This window comes from Scyliorhinus torazame, chromosome 2 (genome assembly GCF_047496885.1).
Source record: "Scyliorhinus torazame isolate Kashiwa2021f chromosome 2, sScyTor2.1, whole genome shotgun sequence".
Taxonomy (NCBI): Eukaryota; Metazoa; Chordata; class Chondrichthyes; order Carcharhiniformes; family Scyliorhinidae; genus Scyliorhinus; species Scyliorhinus torazame.
This window is the reverse complement of record NC_092708.1, coordinates 111524790-111547366: the sequence shown is the minus strand read 5'-3', so window position 1 is coordinate 111547366 and position 22577 is coordinate 111524790. Positions and strand designations below refer to the sequence as shown.

The window sequence follows — 22577 nt, the reverse complement described above, 5'->3', positions numbered from 1 at the left end:
GGACTGAGAGGGGGGATGGGGAATGGGGAGCTGCGCCATGGGGGGCGGGGCCGATCCAAGAAAGCATGGGGCCGCGCTATGGAGATGATGGCGGGAAGATGGCGCACGAAGGAGGAGAGTTCCACGCACAGGGGGATCAAGGAGAGAATGGGGGAAGCCTGGGTAAGTTAGTTAGCTGACTTTCGGAAGCATCATGGGGGGAGTAACCATGCTAGATGGGGATCTAGCGGGGGGCGGGGGGGGATCAACTGGGTTGCTACTGCTGAGAGCGAGGGGGAGCTGGCAAGAGAAGAGGTGGTCAGGACGGGAAGGCGCCGCCTGGGGGGTGGGTGGGTGCGCGGGACCCAGATGGGGGGCTGGCCTAGAACAGGGGATGGCTAGTCGGCGGGGGGGGGGGGGGGGGGGGGGGGGGGGCAATCTGGCTGATCACGTGGAATGTGAGAGGCCTAAATGGGCCGATTAAGAGGGCCTGAGTGTTCACGCACTTAAAAAGACTGAATGCAGATGTGGTCATGCTTCAGGAGACGCATCTGAAGGTGGCGGATCAGGTTAGGTTAAGGAAAGGATGGGTGGGACAGGTGTTCCACTCAGGGTTGGACGCAAAAAATAGGGGGGTGGCGATATTGGTGGGGAAACGGGTGTCATTCGAGGCTAGGAATATAGTGGTGGATAACGGGGGTAGATACTTGATGGAGAGTGGTAGATTGCAGGGAAAGGAGGTCGTGCTGGTAAATGTACATGCCCCGAACTGGGATGACGCGGGATTTATGAAGCGGAAGCTGGGACGTATCCCGGACCTGGAGGTGGGAAGCCTGGTAACGGGGGGGGGGATTTCAATACTGTGCTGGATCCAGGGCTAGACCGGTCTAGATCCAGGACCGGAAGAAGGCCCGCAGCGGCCAAGGTGCTTAGGGGGTTCATGGAGCAAATGGGGGGAGTGGATCCGTGGAGATTTGCTAGGCCGTTGGCCAAAGAGTTCTCCTTTTTCTCCCATGTCCACAAGGTATACTCCCGAATAGATTTCTTTGTTTTGAGCAGGACACTGATCTCGAAGGTGGCAGGAACGGAGTACTTGGCCATAGCCGTTTCAGACCATGCCCCGCACTGGGTGGATCTGGAATTAGGAGAGGAGAGGGAGCAGCGCCCACTCTGGCGACTGGATGTGGGATTATTGGCGGATGAGGGGGTCTGTGGAAGGGTGCGGGGATGTATTGAGAGGTACCTGGAGGCCAATGATGATGGTGAGATCCAGGTGGGGGTAGTATGGGAAGCGCTGAAGGCGGTGGTTAGGGGAGAGTTGATCTCCATTAGGTCTTACAAGGAGAAACAAGAGGGCAAAGAAAGGGAGAGATTAGTGGGGGAGATTTTGAGGGTGGATAAAAGATATGCGGAGGCCCCGGACGAAGGACTATATAGAGAGAGGCGAAGACTTCAGACGGAGTTTGACCTGCTGATCACAGGAAAGGCAGAGGCACAGTGGAGGAAGGCACAGGGGATGAGATACGAATATGGGTAAAAGGCGAGCCGGCTGCTGGCCCACCAACTTCGCAAGAGGATAGCGGCGAGGGAAATTGGGGGAGTTAGGGATGAATCGGGAACTACGGAGCGGAGAGCTGGGAAGGTAAATGAGGTGTTTAGGACCTTTTATGAGAGGCTATATAGGTCCCAACCCCCGGAGGGAAAAGAGGGAATGCAACAGTTTCTGGACCAATTAAGGTTCCCGAGGGTGGAGGAGCAGGAGGTGGCAAGTCTGGGGGCGCCAATTGAGGTGGATGAGGTGACTAAAGGGCTGGGGAACATGCAGGCAGGGAAGGCCCCAGGACCAGACGGGTTTCCGGTGGAATTCTACAGGAAATATGCGGACTTGTTGGCCCCGCTGCTGGCGAGAACCTTTAACGAGGCCAGAGAAGTAGGGACTCTACCCCCGACAATGTCGGAGGCGACGATATCACTAATCCTGAAGCGGGATAAAGATCCACTGCAATGCGGGTCATATAGGCCTATCTCACTCCTGAATGTAGACGCCAAGCTGCTGGCAAAAGTGCTGGCGACGTGGATCGAGGATTGTGTCCCGGGGGTGGTGCATGAAGACCAGACAGGGTTTGTAAAGGGGAGACAACTGAATGTCAACGTGCGACGGCTGTTGGGGGTGATAATGATGCCCCCAGCGGAGGGGGAGGCAGAGATAGTGGTGGCAATGGATGCAGAGAAGGCATTCGATAGGGTAGAGTGGGAGTATCAATGGGAGATGTTGAGGAGGTTTGGGTTCGGGGAGGGGTTTGTCAGTTGGGTCAGACTCCTATATGGGGCCCCAGTGGCAAGTGTAGTCACAAACCGGCAAAGATCGGAGTATTTTCGGTTACATAGGGGAACAAGGCAGGGGTGCCCCCTGTCCCCATTACTGTTCGCGTTGGCAATTGAACCACTGGCCATAGCGTTGAGAGACTCTAAGAAATGGAGGGGGGTGGTTAGAGGGGGAGAGGAACATCGAGTGTCACTCTACGCAGATGACCTACTGCTATATGTGGCGGATCCTGTAGAGGGGATGACAGAGGTTATGCAGATATTGAGGGATTTTGGAGATTTTTCGGGATATAGGCTAAATATGGGGAAGAGTGAGCTTTTCGTAATACCCCCTGGGGATCAGGGAAGAGGAATAGACGCCCTGCCGTTGAGGAGAGTGGCAAGGAGTTTCCGATATTTGGGGATTCAGGTAGCTAGGAGCTGGGGAACTCTACACAAACTCAAACGCGGCTGGTGGAGCAGATGGAGGAGGATTTCAAGAGGTAGGATATGCTGCCGCTCTCACTGGCGGACAGAGTGCAGGCGGTAAAAATGATGGTTCTCCCAAGGTTTCTTTTCGTGTTTCAATGTCTCCCCATTCTGATCACGAAGGCCTTTTTCAAGAAAATAGACAGGAGCGTTATGAGTTTTGTGTGGGCAGGGAAGACCCCAAGGGTAAGGAGGGGGTTCCTGCAGCGTAGCAGGGACAGAGGGGGACTGGCGTTGCCGAACCTGGATGACTACTACTGGGACGCCAATGTGGCGATGGTTTGTAAGTGGATGAGGGAGGGAGAGGGGGCGGCGTGGAAGAGGCTGGAGATGGCGTCCTGTAAAGGAACGAGACTAAAGGCGCTGGTGACGGCGCCGCTACCGCTCTCCCCGAAAAGGTATACCACAAACCCAGTGGTGGTGGCAGCCTTAAGGATCTGGGGGCAATGGAGGCAACATAGGAGGGTGACGGGTGCCTCGGTGTGGTCCCCGATCAGGAATAACCATAGGTTTGTCCCAGGAAGGATGGACGGAGGGTTCCAGAGCTGGCATCGGGCAGGAATTAGGAGATTGAGAGACTTGTTTATTGACGGGACGTTCGCGAGCCTGGGAGCGCTGGAGGAAAAGTATGAGGTGCCCCCGGGGAATATCTTTAGATACATGCAAGTGAGGGCGTTTACGAGGCAACAGGTGAGGGAATTTCCGCTGCTCCCGACACAGGGGATCCAGGATAGAGAGATTTCCGGGGTATGGGTCAGGGAGGGCAAAATGTCTGAAATATATCAGGAGATGAGAGACGAGGGGGAGGCGCTGGTAGAGGAGCTGAAGGGAAAATGGGAAGAAGAGCTGGGGGAGGAGATTGAGGAGGGGCTGTGGGCTGATGTCCTAAGTAGGGTAAATTCCTCGTCCTCGTGTGCCAAGCTTAGCCTGATACAATTATTAAATCTCCCTTCTCATCTTCCAAAGGACCAATATTTACCTTAGCCACTCATTTTTGTCTTATATATTTGGAGAAGCTTTTACTATCTGTTTTTATGTTCTGAGCCAGTTTACTTTCATAGTCTACCTTTCTCTTCTTTATAGCTTTTTTAGTAGCTTTCTGTTGTCCCCTAAAGACTTCCCAGTCCTCTAGTCTCCCACTAATTTTTGCCACTTTGTATGTTTTTTCCTTCAATTTGACTGTTAAAGTTATGGCCCATTTCCTCATTAAAAAGAGAAGCTGCCTGTTTCACCGACAGGAAATTTAAAATCCAGGAAAATCCAAAATCCGGCAGGGTCTTGGTTCTGAGGGTGATGGAATTTGGACATCGATCCAGTACAGACAATGAAGAAGACATATTGTTCAGAGAATGAGAACTGAAATCAAACAGAAATACAAAATTGACAAAGAAAAAATGTGCAAGAGCTATGGGGAGACAAAGGGTAGAAAGCAAGAGAGAGTAAAAAAGAAAAATGGAATACACATTAGAAGATGGTGCAATTTATTCCCCCCTCCCCCCAGGAAATGGATTCGGAGATGGGACAAACCATCTGACTACATGATACAGAATGAGATACCACTGCCCTTCTGCCTCCATCTGATGAAGTCCAGGCTTGAAGCTAGGCTTCCGAATTGAAACCAATTGAGGTCCTTAAGTGGAATCCTAGTGGCCTCATCCCGTCAAGCTTGGTATAGCAGCTAGCGGGGGCAACACCACGTCTGTTTTTAATCATAATTAAACATATTTACTTATCAATGGGAACAGAGGGACCTGGAGTAAGACCCCCCTCTTAACCCAACCGTCAAATCAACCCTCTTTCACCCCCCTGAGCTGGGCCTTCTTGTCTGGCTCCAGATACCCAGTCTACTTATCTTATTTCTGGGGCTGTATTTCTGAACCTCTTCCTGGGGCACACTGCAGTACCTGCAGTACCCACTGCTCCTGGTTGCATTGTCAGTATGAGAGAGTTACCAGCTTCGGGGGCGGGGGTGGGGGGGGGGGGGGGGGGGGGGGTGTTCACCTTCCAGTAGCCAGGAAGTTTGGCAGTAGGATGGTAAATGCCCGACTGGATTAAATCCCATTGAACCTCCTGAAAATGGCCATAAGCAGGGTTGCCAACAGTTTTTTCGCCGGTGAACCCGCCGCGGGAAGACCAGAGAATCTCACCCTTAATTTGAATGTATTGTCAGCGGGTTTCACTATAAACACGATAAACAAAACTATGTGGAAAATAATTTCAACATCCAGCCACCAGTTAGTTGGTTATTAACTTTGTTTTAACATTTGCTTTTTTTGATAAATTTCCCATGTTTCTCACAATGTGAGGAAAGATAGGGACATTATTCCTTAATGAGATATGTTGCAGATCCGTGCATTCTTCAGTGAATTTTCATGTGAATTGTTACTTCTCTGATGATCATTCTGTGAAGCATGGCTTAAAAAGCAGCACAGCTGGTCCCTCATCTGTGCACTCTAGAGGATATTAGCCTCGTTCATCTCAGCAGGTACAAATAAGACAAGTGCAGCTGCATTCAGAGAACTTTAAATATGTGTTGGATCAGAATAACTGGGAAAGGTAGGTTGTTGTATTGATGTCCACAAACCCAAAGGTGTCTTTTGTACCAGCACTCACTGACAAGTATGTGTGGTGAAGCTCACTTCCCCGTTTTGTTCTAGGTGGTAGAGGATTCAGGTTTATAGTTTCCACGGCAGGGGAGGATGGTATGTCTTGGTCTAAGAAGGGGATGGAGCGATGGTCATGCATCATTGTAACTGTGCAAACTTTGTATAGGTCATAATGTCCCTGCGAGTCTCTCCATAATTGTGGTATCCATTTCCACTTGCAACAGCTGTCTTCATTACATCAGCAGGTTGTGCAAGAGCTTCTCAGATACGTATTGCAGACCCCTTCCAAACCAGTCAAGGCAGTGGAAGCACATTTTAGGAAGCCCAATAAAGAGTTGGGGAATTCTGCCTGGTGTCTTGGGGAAATATTTATTCCTCAACTAACATGAAAGAAGCAAACCATCTGGCCATGATCATATCACTGTCAGTGGAGGGGTGGCACTGTGGCACAGTGGTTAGCACTGCTGCCTATGGCACTGAGGATTACAGTGAAAACAGCATGGGAGCTGAGTGAGCCGGGACATTGAAAACAGCGCGGGAGCTGAGTGAGCCGGGACAGTGAAAACAGCGCAGGAGTTGAGTGAGCCGGGACTCTGAAAACAGCGCGGGAGCTGAGTGAGCTGGGACAGTGAAAACAGCGCGGGAGCTGAGTGAGCCGGGACATTGAAAACAGCACGGGAGCTGAGTGAGCCGGGACTCTGAAAACAGCACGGGAGCTGAGTGAGATGGGACTCTGAAAACAGCGCGGGAGCTGAGTGAGCCGGGACATTGAAAACAGCGCGGGAGCTGAGTGAGCCGGGACTCTGAAAACAGCGCGGGAGCTGAGTGATCCGGGGCATTGAAAACAGCGCGGGAGCTGAGTGAGCCGGGACTCTGAAAACAGCGCGGGAGCTGAGTGAGCCGGGACTCTGAAAACAGCGCGGGAGCTGAGTGATCCGGGGCATTGAAAACAGCGCGGGAGCTGAGAGAGCCGGGACTCTGAAAACAGCGCGGGAGCTGAGTGAGCCGGGACTCTGAAAACAGCGCGGAAGATTTAAAAAGCGCGGGAGATTTAAAAAGCGCGGGAGATTTAAAAAGCGCGGGGGCTGCGAGTCGGAGCAGAGATTTTAAAAGATCGCGGCCTAGTTTCGGGAGCCGTTCGGAGGAGGAGGAACAGTCTCTGTCAGGGAGAGAACCTGAGAACATCTAAGACACTCAGAGGGTAAGAAGGTAAGTAAGTGATTTTTACTCATTTTTACTTTTATACCTTTTTCAAATTGTGTGTGTCGGGGGGAAACTGAAGTGACATCACAGAAAAGCTGTGGCCTGAGTGGCTGGTTGGGAATCTACACTAAATTAAAAAAATTAAGCATTGGTAACTAATTAAACATATTTACTTAATTAAAATTTAGAGGGATATCTAAGTCAGAGATCGGAGAGTACTATATTTAGCTTTCGCATTTCTATTAGAAATCTAGTGCTAGGAAACAGATAGTTAACAGTAACTTTGAAAATTTTTTAAAAATATATTTAAAAAAAAATTTTTTTTAAATTTAATTTTAATTAATTGACGCAATGTCAGTTAGAGGGGTGCAGTGCTCTGACTGTGAGATGTGGCAGGTCCGGGAGGCTTCCAGCGTCCCGGATTGCTTCATCTGCAGAAAGTGCACCCAACTGGAGCTCCTCACAGACCGCATGGTTCGGTTGGAGCAGCAATTGGATGCACTTAGGAGCATGCAGGTGGCGGAAAGCGTCATAGATCGCAATTATGTAAATGTGGTCACACCCAAGGTGCAGGCAGAGAAATGGGTGACCACCAGAAAGGACAGGCAGTCAGTGCAGGAATCCCCTGTGGTTGTCCCCCTCTCGAACAGGTATACCCCTTTGGATACTGTCGGGGGCGATAGCCTATCAGGGGAAAACAGCAGCAGCCAGAGCAGTGGCACCACGGCTGGCTCTGATGTTCAGAAGGGAGGGGCAAAGCGCAGAAGAGTAATAGTAATAGGGGACTCTATAGTCAGGGGCACAGATCGGCGCTTCTGTGGACGTGAAAGAGACTCCAGGATGGTATGTTGCCTCCCTGGTGCCAGGGTCCAGGATGTCTCCGAACGGGTAGAGGGCATCCTGAAGGGGGAGGGCAAACAGGCAGAGGTCGTTGTACATATTGGTACTAACGACATAGGCAGGAAGGGGCATGAGGTCCTGCAGCAGGAGTTCAGGGAGCTAGGCAGAAAGTTAAAAGACAGGACCTCGAGGGTTGTAATCTCGGGATTACTCCCTGTGCCACGTGCCAGTGAGGCTAGAAATAGGAAGATAGAGCACCTAAACACGTGGCTAAACAGCTGGTGTAGGAGGGAGGGTTTCCGTTATCTGGACCACTGGGAGCTCTTCCGGGGCAGGTGTGACCTATATAAGAAGGACGGGTTTCATCTAAACCGGAGAGGCATAAATATCCTGGCCGCGAGGTTTGCTAGTGTCACACGGGAGGGTTTAAACTAGTATGGCAGGGGGGTGGGCACGGGAGCAATAGGTCAGAAGGTGAGAGCATTGAGGGAGAACTAGGGAATAGGGACAGTGGGGCTCTGAGGCAGAGCAGACAGGGAGAAGTTGCTGAACACAGCGGGTCTGGTGGCCTGAAGTGCATATGTTTTAATGGAAGAAGCATTACGGGTAAGGCAGATGAACTTAGAGCTTGGATTAGTACTTGGAACTATGATGTTGTTGCCATTACAGAGACCTGGTTGAGGGAAGGGCAGGATTGGCAGCTAAACGTTCCTTGATTTAGATGTTTCAGGCGGGATAGAGGGGGATGTAAAAGGGGAGGCGGAGTTGCGCTACTGGTTCGGGAGAATATCACAGCTGTACTGCAGGAGGACACCTCAGAGGGCAGTGAGGCTATATGGGTAGAGATCAGGAATAGGAAGGGTGCAGTCACAATGTTGGGGGTTTACTACAGGCCTCCCAACAGCCAGCGGGAGATAGAGGAGCAGATAGGTAGGCAGATTTTGGAAAAGAGGAAAAACAACAGGGTTGTGGTGATGGGAGACTTCAACTTCCCCAATATTGACTGGGACTCACTTAGTGCCAGGGGCTTAGACGGGGCGGAGTTTGTAAGGAGCATCCAGGAGGGCTTCTTAAAACAATATGTAGACAGTCCAACTAGGGAAGGGGCGGTACTGAACCTGGTATTGGGGAATGAGACCGGCCAGGTGGTAGATGTTTCAGTAGGGGAGCATTTCCGTAACAGTGACCACAATTCAGTAAGTTTTAAAGTACTGGTGGACAAGGATAAGAGTGGTCCTAGGATGAATGTGCTAAATTGGGGGAAGGCTAATTATAACAATATTAGGCGGGAACTGAAGAACATAGATTGGGGGCGGATGTTTGAGGGCAAATCAACATCTGACATGTGGGAGGCTTTCAAGTGGCAGTTGAAAGGAATTCAGGACCGGCATGTTCCTGTGAGGAAGAAGGATAAATACGGCAATTTTCGGGAACCTTGGATAACGAGAGATATTGTAGGCCTCGTCAAAAAGAAAAAGGAGGCATTTGTCAGGGCTAAAAGGCTGGGAACAGAGGAAGCCTGCGTGGAATATAAGGAAAGTAGGAAGGAACTTAAGCAAGGAGTCAGGAGGGCTAGACGGGGTCACGAAAAGTCATTGGCAAATAGGGTTAAGGAAAATCCCAAGGCTTTTTACACGTACATAAAAAGCAAGAGGGTAGCCAGGGAAAGGGTTGGCCCACTGAAGGATAGGCAAGGGAATCTATGTGTGGAGTCAGAGGAAATGGGCGAGGTACTAAATGAATACTTTGCATCAGTATTCACCAAAGAGAATAAATTGGTAGATGTTGAGTCCGGAGAAGGGTGTGTAGATAGCCTGGGTCACATTGAGATCCAAAAAATATTAAGGTAGATAAGTCCCCAGGGCCTGATGGGATCTACCCCAGAATACTGAAGGAGGCTGGAGAGGAAATTGCTGAGGCCTTGACAGAAATCTTTGGATCCTCACTGTCTTCAGGTGATGTCCCGGAGGACTGGAGAATAGCCAATGTCCTTCCTCTGTTTAAGAAGGGTAGCAAGGATAATCCCGGGAACTACAGGCCGGTGAGCCTTACTTCAGTGGTAGGGAAATTACTGGAGAGAATTCTTCGAGACAGGATCTACTCCCATTTGGAAGCAAATGGACGTATTAGTGAGAGGCAGCACAGTTGTGTGAAGGGAAGGTCGTGTCTCACTAACTTGATAGAGTTTTCCGAGGAGGTCACTAAGATGATTGATGCAGGTAGGGCAGTGGATGTTGTCTATATGGACTTCAGTGAGGCCTTTGACAAGGTCCCTCATGGTAGACTAGTACAAAAGGTGAAGTCACATGGGATCAGGGGTGAGCTGGCAAGGTGGATACAGAACTGGCTAGGTCATAGAAGGCAGAGAGTAGCAATGGAAGGATGCTTTTCTAATTGGAGGGCTGTGACCAGTGGTGTTCCACAGGGATCAGTGCTGGGACCGTTGCTGTTTGTAGTATATATAAATGATTTGGAGGAAAATGTAACTGGTCTGATTAGTAAGTTTGCAGACGACACAAAGGTTGGTGGAATTGCGGATAGCGATGAGGACTGTCAGAGGATACGGCAGGATTTAGATTGTTTGGAGACTTGGACGGAGAGATGGCAGATGGAGTTTAATCCGGAAAAATGTGACGTAATGCATTTTGGAAGGTCTAATGCAGGTAGGGAATATACAGTGAATGGTAGAACCCTCAAGAGTATTGAAAGTCAAAGAGATCTAGGAGTACAGGTCCACAGGTCATTGAAAGGGGCAACACAGGTGGAGAAGGTAGTCAAGAAGGCATACGGCATGCTTGCCTTCATTGGCCGGGGCATTGAGTATAAGAATTGGCAAGTCATGTTGCAGCTGTATAGAATCTTAGTTAGGCCACACTTGGAGTATAGTGTTCAATTCTGGTCGCCACACTACCAGAAGGATGTGGAGGCTTTAGAGAGGGTGCAGAAGAGATTTACCAGAATGTTGCCTGGTATGGAGGGCATTAGCTATGAGGAGCGGTTGAATAAACTTGGTTTGCTCTCACTGGAACGAAGGAGGTTGAGGGGAGACCTGATAGAGGTCTACAAAATTATGAGGGGCATAGACAGAGTGGATAGTCAGAGGCTTTTCCCCAGGGTAGACGAGTCAATTACTGGGGGGCATAGGTTTAAGGTGAGAGGGGCAAAGTTTAGAGTAGATGTACGAGGTAAGTTTTTTACGCAGAGGGTAGTGTGTGCCTGGAACTCGCTACCGGAGGAGGTGGTGGAAGCAGGGAGGATAGTGACATTTAAGGGGCATCTTGACAAACATATGAATAGGATGGGAATAGAGGGATACGGACCCAGGAAGTGTAGAAGATTGTAGTTTAGTCGGGCAGTATGGTCGGCACGGGCTTGGAGGGCCAAAGGGCCTGTTCCTGTGCTGTACATTTCTTTGTTCTTTGTTCTTTGACCCGCGTTCGATCCCGGCCCTGGGTCCCTGTCAGTGTGGAGTTTGCACATTCTCCCCATGTCTGCATGGGTCTCATCCCCACAATCCAAAGATGTGGAGTAGGTGGACTGGCCACGCTAAATTGCCCCTAAATTGGAAAAAAAGAATTGGGTACTCTAAATTTAATTTTTTTAATATATCACTGTCAGTGGGACCTTGCTGTGTGGAAACTGGCCACCATGTTTACTATATTCATAATGTGACTACATTTTGAAAAGCACTTAATTAACTGTAAGATGCTTTGGGACATCCTAAGGCCATAAAAGACATTGTATAAATACATATTTTTAATAGCATGGAATGAATCATCAGGACATTCTTCTCATTTCACTTACCCCTTCCAACCAGTATGACCTCATTCCCCTGAGTTTCAAGAATAAATGTGGTCAGTCAGGATTGGATTCAACATTGAGGTTGAAGTGACATCTTTAAAAAATTGTTTCTCTTGAATTACTTCAAGTTTTACTGGTGACAAAGGCCAAGCGATTGAATAACTAAGTGCACATCACAAATTATTGTTGAATATATAAGTTAAATATTGGTAATTTTAAATGTATCTTGCACATTGTATTTAGTAGCCATAGACCAAATTTAAACTACAATGGATTGTCATAAGTGAGTTCTGAATTTATGCCAGAAATATCTGAGACATTATCAGGCAGCAGATGATCGTTTTTCCCAATGCAAGGAGAAAAGTCTAGGGATAGAATTCTCCCATTTTTAGACTAAAGGCACAATCTAATGGAAATGTTTCGAAGTGTCATTTGTGGCGGGATTTGCTGGGATCTTACCCCCTCCCCCGGCCCAGTCTGTGAGTTTTCCAACGTTATCTAACCACTTAGCCACTTTATTGGGCCCTGGGAGCTTCTCTACACTTAGGGCATGATTTAATGGCTGTGTTGCGCTTAAGCCATTAAACCACGGGAGAGGCCAAAATCGAGAACCGCACCGGGCGCCGATCTGTTTGTGATCTAACCGGCCCACTCCCATAAATTGGAAATGTAGAGAGGCAGAGGCTGGTGAATTCCATTCTTAAGGTGGACCGCCAGTGCTCGGTCACCCTGATGCCGGAGTTATTGGCGGACAGAAAGAAGTTGCAAATGGCGGTTAAGTTGTTGACAACAGGTAAGGCAGTGACCCAGCTGCGGCATTTTAGGGCTTTCTATGAGTATGGGGAAAAGGCCAGTCGTCTGTTGGCTCACCATGGTGAGCAGCAGGAATCTCCCGCAAGATAGTGCAGGTCAGGGACTGATGTGGTGGGATAGTTTCTGCCCTGAGAGGGTTAATGAGGTGTTTGAGGCTTTCGACCGTGGGTTGTATGAGTCAGAGCCTACAGCAGTGGGCTCATCAAAGAGACAATTTTTGGATGGGTTGACCTTCCCGGAGGTGGAGCAGGACTGAAGGCAGAAGTTGGAGACGCCGATAGGGCTGGAGGAGATCATAAGTTGCATTTGGTTAATGCAGATGGGAAAAGCATCAGCTTCGAATGAGTTCCCCATTGAATTTTACATTGAAGTTTACTCGTCAGTTGGTCCCACTTCTGCTGGACATGTTAAATGATTCTATGTCCCGGGGGTGTTGTCGGTCATGCTGATGCAGACGTCGATTTCCTTGATTCTGAAGAAGGACAAGGGTCCCATTGCAGTAGCAGACTGGATTTGTTAAGGGCATGGCAGTTGTTGACCAGTATTAGAAAGTTGTTAAACATTGTGTTTTCACCCTCTTTGGATGCCAAGCTAGAGGTAATTATTTTGATGGACACGGAGCAGGCATTCGATAGGATTGAGTGGCGGTACATCTTTGAGATACTGGGCCTGTTTGGCTTTGGGCCAAAATTTATTTGATGGATAAGGCTTTTGTACAGGGTCCTCACTGTGATTGTTCGTACTAATGCCCTGAGTTTGGGTTATTTTCAACTGAACAAGGGTACAAGGCAGAGGTAACCTCTATCTCCACTTTTGTTTGCCTTAGCAATCGAGCAGCTGGCCATTGAATTGAGGTCATTTACCGGATGGAACAGGAGAGAGCATGGTGAGAGGGAGCACAGGGTTTCATTATATGATGAAGATGTGTTATTATATATTAAGCACCCTCGATCCAATGTGAGGAGATAATGGAGCTGCTCAGGAAGTTTGGCCCCTTTTCGGGGTACAAGCTAAATCTGGGTAAGACTAAATTTTTTCCATTGAATCCCAAGGAGGAGTTGATCTTGGGACACTGCCATCTAGTCTGGCCAAGATTAGCTTCTAGTATCTGGGTATCCAGGTTGCCCAGAATTGGGCCACGCACCATAAACTTAACATTTCTAGTCTGGTGGATGGGGTGAAGGCCAATTTGAAAAGGTGGGATGCCCTCCCTCTGACCATAGTGGTAAGGGTACAGATGGTGAAGATGAATATTCACCCGAGGTTTTTGTTTTTGTTCCAGTGTCTCCCAGTTTTTCTTCCCAAGGCTTTCTTTTGCAGGGTAAACAAATTGATTTCTACTTTTGTTTGGGCTCGTAAGACTCCTCAGGTTTGTAGAGCATTTTTGAAAAGTGATAGGCAGTCGAGGGGATTGGCATTACCCAATCTGTTATGGTATTACTGGGTGGCAAATATTGATAAGATGCAGGGGTGTTTTGAGGATCCAGACCCTATATCGGGGAGGTTGGAGGAGGTTCCATGCATAGGGTCGAATCTGAGGGCCCTGGTTACAGCACCATTTCCTTTTATCTCTGCTAGCTTCTCGTCTAACCCTGTGGTGATATCCGCTTTGAGAATCTGGAATCAATTTAGGCAACATTTTAAACTGGGCTCCATGTCTCTGCTGGCTCCAATTTGTAAAAACCATAGTGTTGTACTGTCTGGCTTAGATTCATTGTTTAGAGCATGGGCGAGGGAGGGGCTGGAGTGGATTAGAGACATGTTTCTGGCAGGTAGGTTTTCCGGTCTTGATGAGTGGTTAGAGAAGTTCAGTTTCCGAGAAGTAATAGATGCAGGTACTTTCAGATGCGCAATATTCTGTACAAGGAGCTTCCTTCATTTCACTTGGTTCTGTCGTCTTCACTTATGGACAGGTCCTGACCTTAGCCGAAGTGCGGGAGGGTAAGGTTTTGGATGTCGATGGGTAGATAGTGACAATGGAGCAGGCATCATTGGGGGAAGTAAAGAGGAAGTGGGAGGGTGAACTGGGTTTGGTCTTTGAGGGGGAGTGTGGAATGAGGCTCCTCACAGGGTCAACTTCACATCCTCATGTGCAAAGTTGACTTGCCCCAAGCTTGTTCATTTCTGGATCTCCTTTTTTGATATGATATCAGGGGATTTGGACATTCAGCTGGAGCAGTGCCCATTGGTGGCCATTTATGGAGTGTCAAACTCACCGGTGCTGTGGACGGGAATGAAGGCTGATATTCTAGCTTTCACCGTGCTAATAGCCCGGAGGTGAATTCTGCTTGGGGGGAGGCCCCTGGTGCAGCCTAAGGCCTCGGCTTGGTTGGGGGACCTGATGGAACTTTTGCAGCCAGAGAAGATCAAGTATACTCTGAGTGGATCGGTAGATGGGCAGCCTATCATCACCTTTTTCACTGATTACAGTCAGCTGTTAGGGGTATGGTCTTTTTAGATGTCTTTAAGGGTTTTTTTATGAAGGGATGGGGGGAACTGGGTGAGTGTATTTGGAGATTAAGATAGGTTGGGTTGGTTGTGTTGTTGTTGTGTTTGTATTAATATAAATTTTGTTTGAATAAAAATATTTTAAAATACATTCTAGAGCTGGAAGGTGGACTCCCCCCCCCCAGGACACCAACTCTGGAACATCCACCTACAGATGGTCCTTCGACCACTGCTGTGGTGTCCACGATTCTGGGTTGTGAGCTGCCTCAATCCTGAACTCCGGAGGCAGCCGCAGGCATTGTTCAGAGGAGTCCAGACATCTACACGCCACATTGTTCCGAATGTTTTCCCACCGGCATTGCGGAGAATCTGGCATGGGGGGGTGTTGGGCCTTCATTAGCGTCCCATTAACGGGATGCAAATAAGGTTTATGCTGGCCTCTAGTGGGTTTTCTGATCTGTCATGGCGTCCACTATATGAAGATCCTGCTGTAAATTCACGCTGGTGTGAAACCAATTTCTTGATTCCCTGCTATATTCTTTCACTGTGCCCATCATCGAACAAGCTAGCGGGGGCTTGGGAGAACTCTGCCTTGAAAAAGATCCATTCCTCATGATTCACAAGCACCCCACTGGTTAAATATTGGATGTAGAAGCTAATCATTGATGTCTCAATTAATGATGGTGCTGTAATTTAAATAACAACAGCCAAAAGTTTCTGGCCATTCACTCTGGCGGGATCTATCGGTCCCGCCAATGGCGCATCCTCGCCACAGCTATCCTAGTGCCATGGAGGGCATTCAATGGGAAGTGCTGTTGACAACGGCAGGACCAGAAGATCCTACCACCGATCAATGATGTGCCACACAGAAAATCCCAGCCAATATTTGTAGTGGCAGGCAGGCTAACAGAAGCACCTAACAAACTGAAGAGTGTAATGGGAGTTTGTACCTGTGGTAAATGCAGTCACAAACGGCAACATGGGCGCAAAATCCCGCGAGAGGCCAAAAGGAAACTCTCACAGCGTGATCATCCCGCCATTGACAAAACAAGGTTCCCACCAGGAAGATCAGGAACCTAACTTAAATACATGTAAATGTAATTAGCGAGCTCCCCTGCTGTATTGTCTCTCCACATTGGGATTTCCCCATCACGCTGACATGACGTCACATCAGTGAGGTTTACAACAGGTTTTTAAAATGTGAATCAGGCGAAGGGAACCCGCCGGAGATGCACAGGTAAATACCTGATGGTGAGGGACATGCCCGGGCATTGCCTTGGCACTGCCATGATGCGGGGCAGTGTCAGGGTGCCAGGGGATATGTGAGGAGGCAGTGCTAGGGTGCAGTGTCAGGGGTTTCCTCTTGGGAGCTCCATGGTGGAGTCCCCGTGAGACATGAAGGTTTAGTTAGGGCGCTCGAGAGTTACAAGTTAGCTAGGAAGGACCTAAAAAAAGAGCTAAGAAGAGCCAGGAGGGGACATGAGAAGTCTTTGGCAGGTAGGATCAAGGATGACCCGAAAGCTTTCTATAGATATGTCAGGAATAAACGAATGACTAGGGTAAGAGTAGGGCCAGTCAAGGACAGTAGTGGGAAGTTGTGCTTGGAGTCTGAGGAGATAGGAGAGGTGCTGAATGAATATTTTTCGTCAGTATTCACACAGGAAAAAGACAATGTTGCCGAGGAGAATACTGAGATTCAGGCTGCTAGACTAGAAGGGCTTGAGGTTCATAAGGAGGAGGTGTTAGCAATTCTGGAAAGTGTGAAAATAGATAAGTCCCCTGGGCCGGATGGGATTTATCCTAGGATTCTCTAGGAAGTTAGGGAGGAGATTGCTGAGCCTTTGGCTTTGATCTTTAAGTCATCTTTGTTGACAGGAATAGTGCCAGAAGACTGGAGGATGGCAAATGTTGTCCCCTTGTTCAAGAAGGGGAGTAGAGACGACCCCGTAACTATATACCAGTGAGCCTTACTTCTGTTGTGGGAAAAATCTTGGAAAGGTTTATAAGAGATAGGATGTATAATCATCTGGAAAGGAATAATTTGATTAGAGATAGTCAACACGGTTTTGTGAAGGGTAGGTCGTGCCTCACAAACCTTATTGAGTTCTTTGAGAAGGTGACCAAACAGGTGGATGAGGGTAAAGCAGTTGATGTGGTGTATATGGATTTCAGTAAAGCGTTTGATAAGGTTCCCCACGGTAGGCTACTGCAGAAAATACGGAGGCATGGGATTCAGGGTGATTTAGCAGTTTGGATCAGAAATTGGCAAGCTGGAAGAAGACAAAGGGTAGTGGTTGATGGGAAATGTTCAGACTGGAGTCCAGTTATTAGTGGTGTACCACAAGGATCTGTTTTGGGGCCACTGCTGTTTGTCATTTTTATAAATGACCTGGAGGATGGTGTAGAAGGATGGGTGAGTAAACTTGCAGATGACACTAAAGTCGGTGGAGTTGTAGACAGTGCGGAAGGATGTTACAAGTTACAGAGGGACATAGATAAGCTGCAGCACTGAGCTGAGAGGTGGCAAATGGAGTTTAATGCAGAAAAGTGTGAGGTGATCCATTTTGGAAGGAATAACAGGAAGACAGAGTACTGGGCTAATGGTAAGATTCTTGGCAGTGTGGATGAGCAGAGAGATCTCGGTGTCCATGTACATAGATCCCTGAAAGTTTCCACCCAGGTTGAGAGGGTTGTTAAGAAGGCGTACGGTGTGTTAGCTTTTATTGGTAGAGGGATTGAGTTTCGGAGCCATGAGGTCATGTTGCAGCTGTACAAAACTCTGGTGCGGCCGCATTTGGAGTATTGCGTGCAATTCTGGTCGCCGCATTATAGGAAGGATGTGGAAGCATTGGAAAGGGTGCAGAGGAGATTTACCAGAATGTTGCCTGGTATGGAGGGAAGATCTTATGAGGAAAGGCTGAGGGACTTGAGGCTGTTCTCGTTAGAGAGAAGAAGGTTAAGAGGTGACTTAATTGAGGCACACAAGATGATCAGAGGATTAGATAGGGTGGACAGTGAGAGCCTTTTTCCTCGGATGGTGATGTCTAGCACGAGGGGACATAGCTTTAAATTGAGGGGAGATAGATATAGGACAGATGTCAGAGGTAGGTTCTTTACTCAGAGAGTAGTAAGGGTGTGGAATGCCCTGCCTGCAACAGTAGTGGACTCACCAACACTAAGGGCATTCAAATGGTCATTGGATAGACATATGGACGATAAGGGAATAGTGTAGATGGGCTTTAGAGTGGTTTCACAGATCGGCGCAACATCGAGGGCCGAAGGGCCTGTACTGCGCTGTAATGTTCTATGTTCCATGAAGGGCGGGTGTCTGTGGGGGGGGGGGCTAGTCCCTCATGTGTGTTCCCCTATGCGCGGGGGGGGGGGGGGGTTCCTCTTTTCTTACCAGAGATGCGTGCACCCTTTTTAAAGGGCACCCTGATCTCTGGGAACCCAATATGGCCGACTTTCCCAGGCCATGCCACCAGCTTGATAGTGTGGGTCACGCCTCCAGCGTTTCTGTCTTTGAAGCACTGGAAAATATGGCAAAAAAGCCGGCTGTGTAGCTGGTGAACTGCATGCTGGTTTTCTTGCCTGAGCCAGCACTTAGAAGGAAAAAAGGAAAATTCCATCCATGTGTTTGGTCAAATGATATCCATTCCACAAGACAGCCAAAGTAACCAGGCTGCTTATCAGAAAGTGCCAAGTCGGTGAATTTCAATTTGCTCAAATCATAGAATAGAGAAAGTCACTGAGGATTAATCTTCAATAATTATTTATTTCCTTTATTCGTGTGAGCTAATCTTACCTGCATTACATAACACAAACTGATGTTTACATTCACATATTGATACAAGGAACAGGAGTTCATTTTGTACCCTCGAACTGGTCGCCTTCTGCAATGCCACTGGCTTTTCATGACCTAACAGCAGTTTCAATTATCCTCCTCAGGCTTTATATATGTTATGGCCAGTTTCCCTACTTTATCATACTTGAGCCATAACACTAGATATATGTCTATTATTCTTCATTCTTCTTTGCATTATTTTGAGCTATCCTCAAGTTCAGTGAACTTGTTAGCATCTCTTTGTTATTCTTCAGAAATATTAGCACAACCTAATTCACATTTTAATCATACATATATTTTCATTTAAGTCACAGTTGACTTTCTAAATATCAGAGTTTGGGACGATTGTATTTATGTCACCAATGTCATTGGTACCATTATTTTTTTTTAAAATATTTTTTATTCTCCTTTTTCACATTTTCTCCCAAATTTACACCCAACAATAAACAATAATCAGTAACCAATGTAATGTCAATCCCCATATCACTAACAACGATCCCATCCCCCCCACCAAACCCCTAAACATTAGCCCGCATGTTAACATAATGACAAATGACAAAAAGGAATCAGGAATCACCCATAGTCACCATTAACACATACAGCTATTGGTACCACTATAACCACAATTCAGGTAAGCTTGTCGTACAGACACATATGTTTTAATAGGCATGGGTACTTAGGCCTTTCCAATATAATTCAATTTAGGGTGGGAATTTGATTTTTCCTCTTGTAATTAAATTTTTACCGAATTTCATTTCATTAGTGGGTGTTAAGCATGATGGAGAACCAAAGACCAGAAAAAGACAAGATTCTACAATTTTTCACACACCAAGCCTTGATTGAGATTAAGAATATATGATGCACATTAACCAATAGATTAAGTGGCTGATGACAGTAAACAAATGACATATCTCCAGTATTTCATTTATGTAGTGGTCTCAAAAATGAGGAGGAAAGTAGTCTTGACATTGAACTAAAAACAGATAATAAATACAAAATAGTGCCAGCATTCACTGAGAAAAATGAAATGGAAATTGGTGTAAAATTACATAAAATGTGATATTACAAAAATGTATGCATACCTGCATAAAAGAAAATGTAAACATGCTACATATATATATGGGGCCGGTTTAGCACACTGGGCTAAATAGCTGGCTTTTAAAGAAGACCAAGGCAGGCCAGCAGCACGGTTCAATTCCAGTACCAGCCTCCCTGAACAGGCACCGGAATGTGGCGACTAAGGGCTTTTCACAGTAACTTAATTTGAAGCCTACTTGTGACAATAAGCGATTGTCATTTCATTTCATATATGCTACATATATCATAGTTTTGTCCATGGGAAGTTGGATAAATCTGTTTGATAAGGAGAGGATGTATATGTGCTGGAGACTGCATTAGTGGGGTAGTAAATGGGAGGATTGTTAGAAATAAAGTAAGGGTTAGTTAAAAATAAAGAAAACTATTGAAAACGATGAAATAATAAAGAATAACTAAAGAGGGATATTATATAGAGAGTGCAATGAGTAAGGGATAAGAAAGCAGGTGGGGTAATCACAAAAATTGGGCTCACAATGTGGATGGGTTGCTCAAGATGGTCAGTAGTGGTGAGGATCTGGGCTGTGTGCATTATGCTGTGGGGTAAGTGACTGCAGGTTTTAGCTGCAAATGAGAGGATGTTATGTGGCTCCAGCCCCAAAAGTTAACAGGGGAAAAGAAGATGGCAGCAACCTGGAGCATGGGCAGGCTGTGGTCCGAAGGCTAAAGTCAGCATTGAGAAGCTCTAAGTAGAGCCAACAGCCTAAGCACATAAAGAGATAGGGGCACAGTGGAGTTGGTAGCATAAATTAATATTGAAGAATGACAAATGGTGCAGCTCCAAATTGAACAATTCAGCTGCCAGATTGACAGTGTGCTGAAAGGGAACAAAGAAGAGGCTGTCCTAATAGAAAATAAATTTAAATGGCAGGAAGGGCTGGGAGTTAAAAATAGAGATGATCATAGCACCACCTAGCTTGGAAGTTCGGCAAGCAAGATAGAATCGTGTAAATTGACTGAAGTAAAGATTTATCACGATAACAATGGCATATTGGAAAATGAGATACTTAAATAGGTTAACATATAACATGATATAAATGTGACTGTGACAAAGGTGCTAGTTACAGGCAGTGTGGTACATAACAAAAAGCATGCACAATACAAGACTTTTAATATATAACTAGCCTAACTCTGATAATGATGCTCCGTGAGTTAACAAGACCATACTTTTTTTTAACAATAAACATATTATAAACAAATTGCGACAGGAAATAAGGGTCATTTTACAGGAAGCACTCAATATATACAAGATTTTTAATGAACGCATGCCCTGTGGTGTGGCTCATAGAGGCTAAAGATACTCAAGAGTGTAATGTTTTAACCATCATGGTGACAGTATGTCAGGAAGTGTGATACTTACTCAACTGTGTTATACACAAACCTTGCTAATACATTATAGGGGAGAGCACAAGAAATCCTAATTGTTTTTTCTTTCTTAAGCTTTGATTGCTCTGTCTAAATATTTCATGTTACAACATGACATTTTTTGAGCAAAAAATTACATTTGCGTAAGTTATAAACATTACAAGTGCAATAAGCCAGCAAAAGCTGCCTTGAAATCAAATAATTGCTATGTGACAGCAGTGGCAGTTATCAACAATTATTAACAGCATTGACAAAAGGCACAGAGGGTTAAAGTAAATAAAGCAAATGAGTTTATTAATTAATCAAACTTTTGCAATGCTGTAAATCTGATCATAACTCTCAAATAAGGCATGAACACATTCGCAAAATGAAAAATATGCTGCATTTGTACTGCATATTTTAAAAGTTGCCTAATTTTCAGCCACTATTTTTGTCAAAATTTGACGAAGTAAGAGGGAACAGGCAAGGAAGATGGTTTCAATTTGTATTCAATGCCAGAATCATAGCTTCTCACAAAGGTATGTCAGCTACATGCAGCTCTAAAGACTTTCACCCACTCAGCCACTCAAAACCATGAGTGAAAGTTTTGCAGTCCAGTGTTATGTCCAGCCATAACTAAATAATCCCTGTCTAGAGGTATAACAAATCAAACCATTTGATTATCAAGCTAACAATGTCTAGTATATGAATGCATTTGGCAGAGAATCAGACATAGACATGACATAAAGATTGGTTTGTGGCCTATGTGGATACACATTTTGGAGTTCAATTTTGGAGTTCAAAGTATACATCAAAATGAAGTTTCAAACTTGAAATAGTTGTACCAAGTTAGCATTCAACTTATTTCATTTGTGTATCTTAATAAGATTTTAAAAGTAATAGAACATGACAGGGACAGTTCTGCATCTCTACCATGCCTGCTATTTTTAACCTCTGGCAGATTAGGGAGCAGCAGCTGTGTATCCATAATCCACTGACCAGAACAGATGAAGATAAAACACTTGTCAGTCAATTGTCACATCTGACCCTGGACTATCATAAAAAAATGTGAGTAAATGATGACTTGAGGCACAACACTAAATTTAGAATTTCTTTTGTTTTAAAGCAGAAAAATCCATTGCAGCAAGTGCCATTTAAAAAAAATAATTGAAACATCTGGGGATAAAGTTAACCCATAACCCCGAGCTCCACTCCAAAGCACCACAATCTCCTTGTACCTGGTACTGTTAGGCATGTTTGGAAAGTGCTGAATATTATCTCAGCAATTAATATGGCTATTTATATAATGTATATGACACTGATTATTACCCATAATTATGATGGTGGCATTGTTGAACAGAAAGATGGATTAGCTCATACTGTGATGTTTCAGCACAGATTTTGAGAATATATTAGCATCTTGTATGAAGAGAAAATAATTAAAGCACGATCGTTTTTTAAAAATTATTTCCTGGGATGTGAGCGTCGCTGGCACGTCCAGCATTTGTTACCATCCCTAATCGCCCTTGACAAGGTGATAGTGAGCAGCCTGTTGTGTGAAAGGAAAAGAAAACCTCGGCCCTTGTGGGCATTAAGTTAACTATCGTCTTTACTGATTACACATCGTAACCCTGGACAATTCTTCGATTCGACCGTAGCATATCTAAAATGTGTAGCGAAGGCGGTCCTTATGGTTCCAGTAGTAGCTTCTACAAGTCACACTGCTGGCGTGTGTAGAAAGCAAATATCGCATTGGGTATCCAAGATGCAGCTAGATGTCAGCTTCCAAGACAGTAAAAACGGTGTGGCAC

At 46.2% G+C, this 22577-nt stretch overlaps 1 protein-coding gene across 3 annotated transcripts in view; it reads right to left on the bottom strand.

The window, feature by feature from the left end:
• kalrna (kalirin RhoGEF kinase a) overlaps window positions 1-22577 on the bottom strand; it is a 1210365-nt gene that overhangs the window by 1186514 nt on the left and 1274 nt on the right. The window lies entirely within an intron of this gene.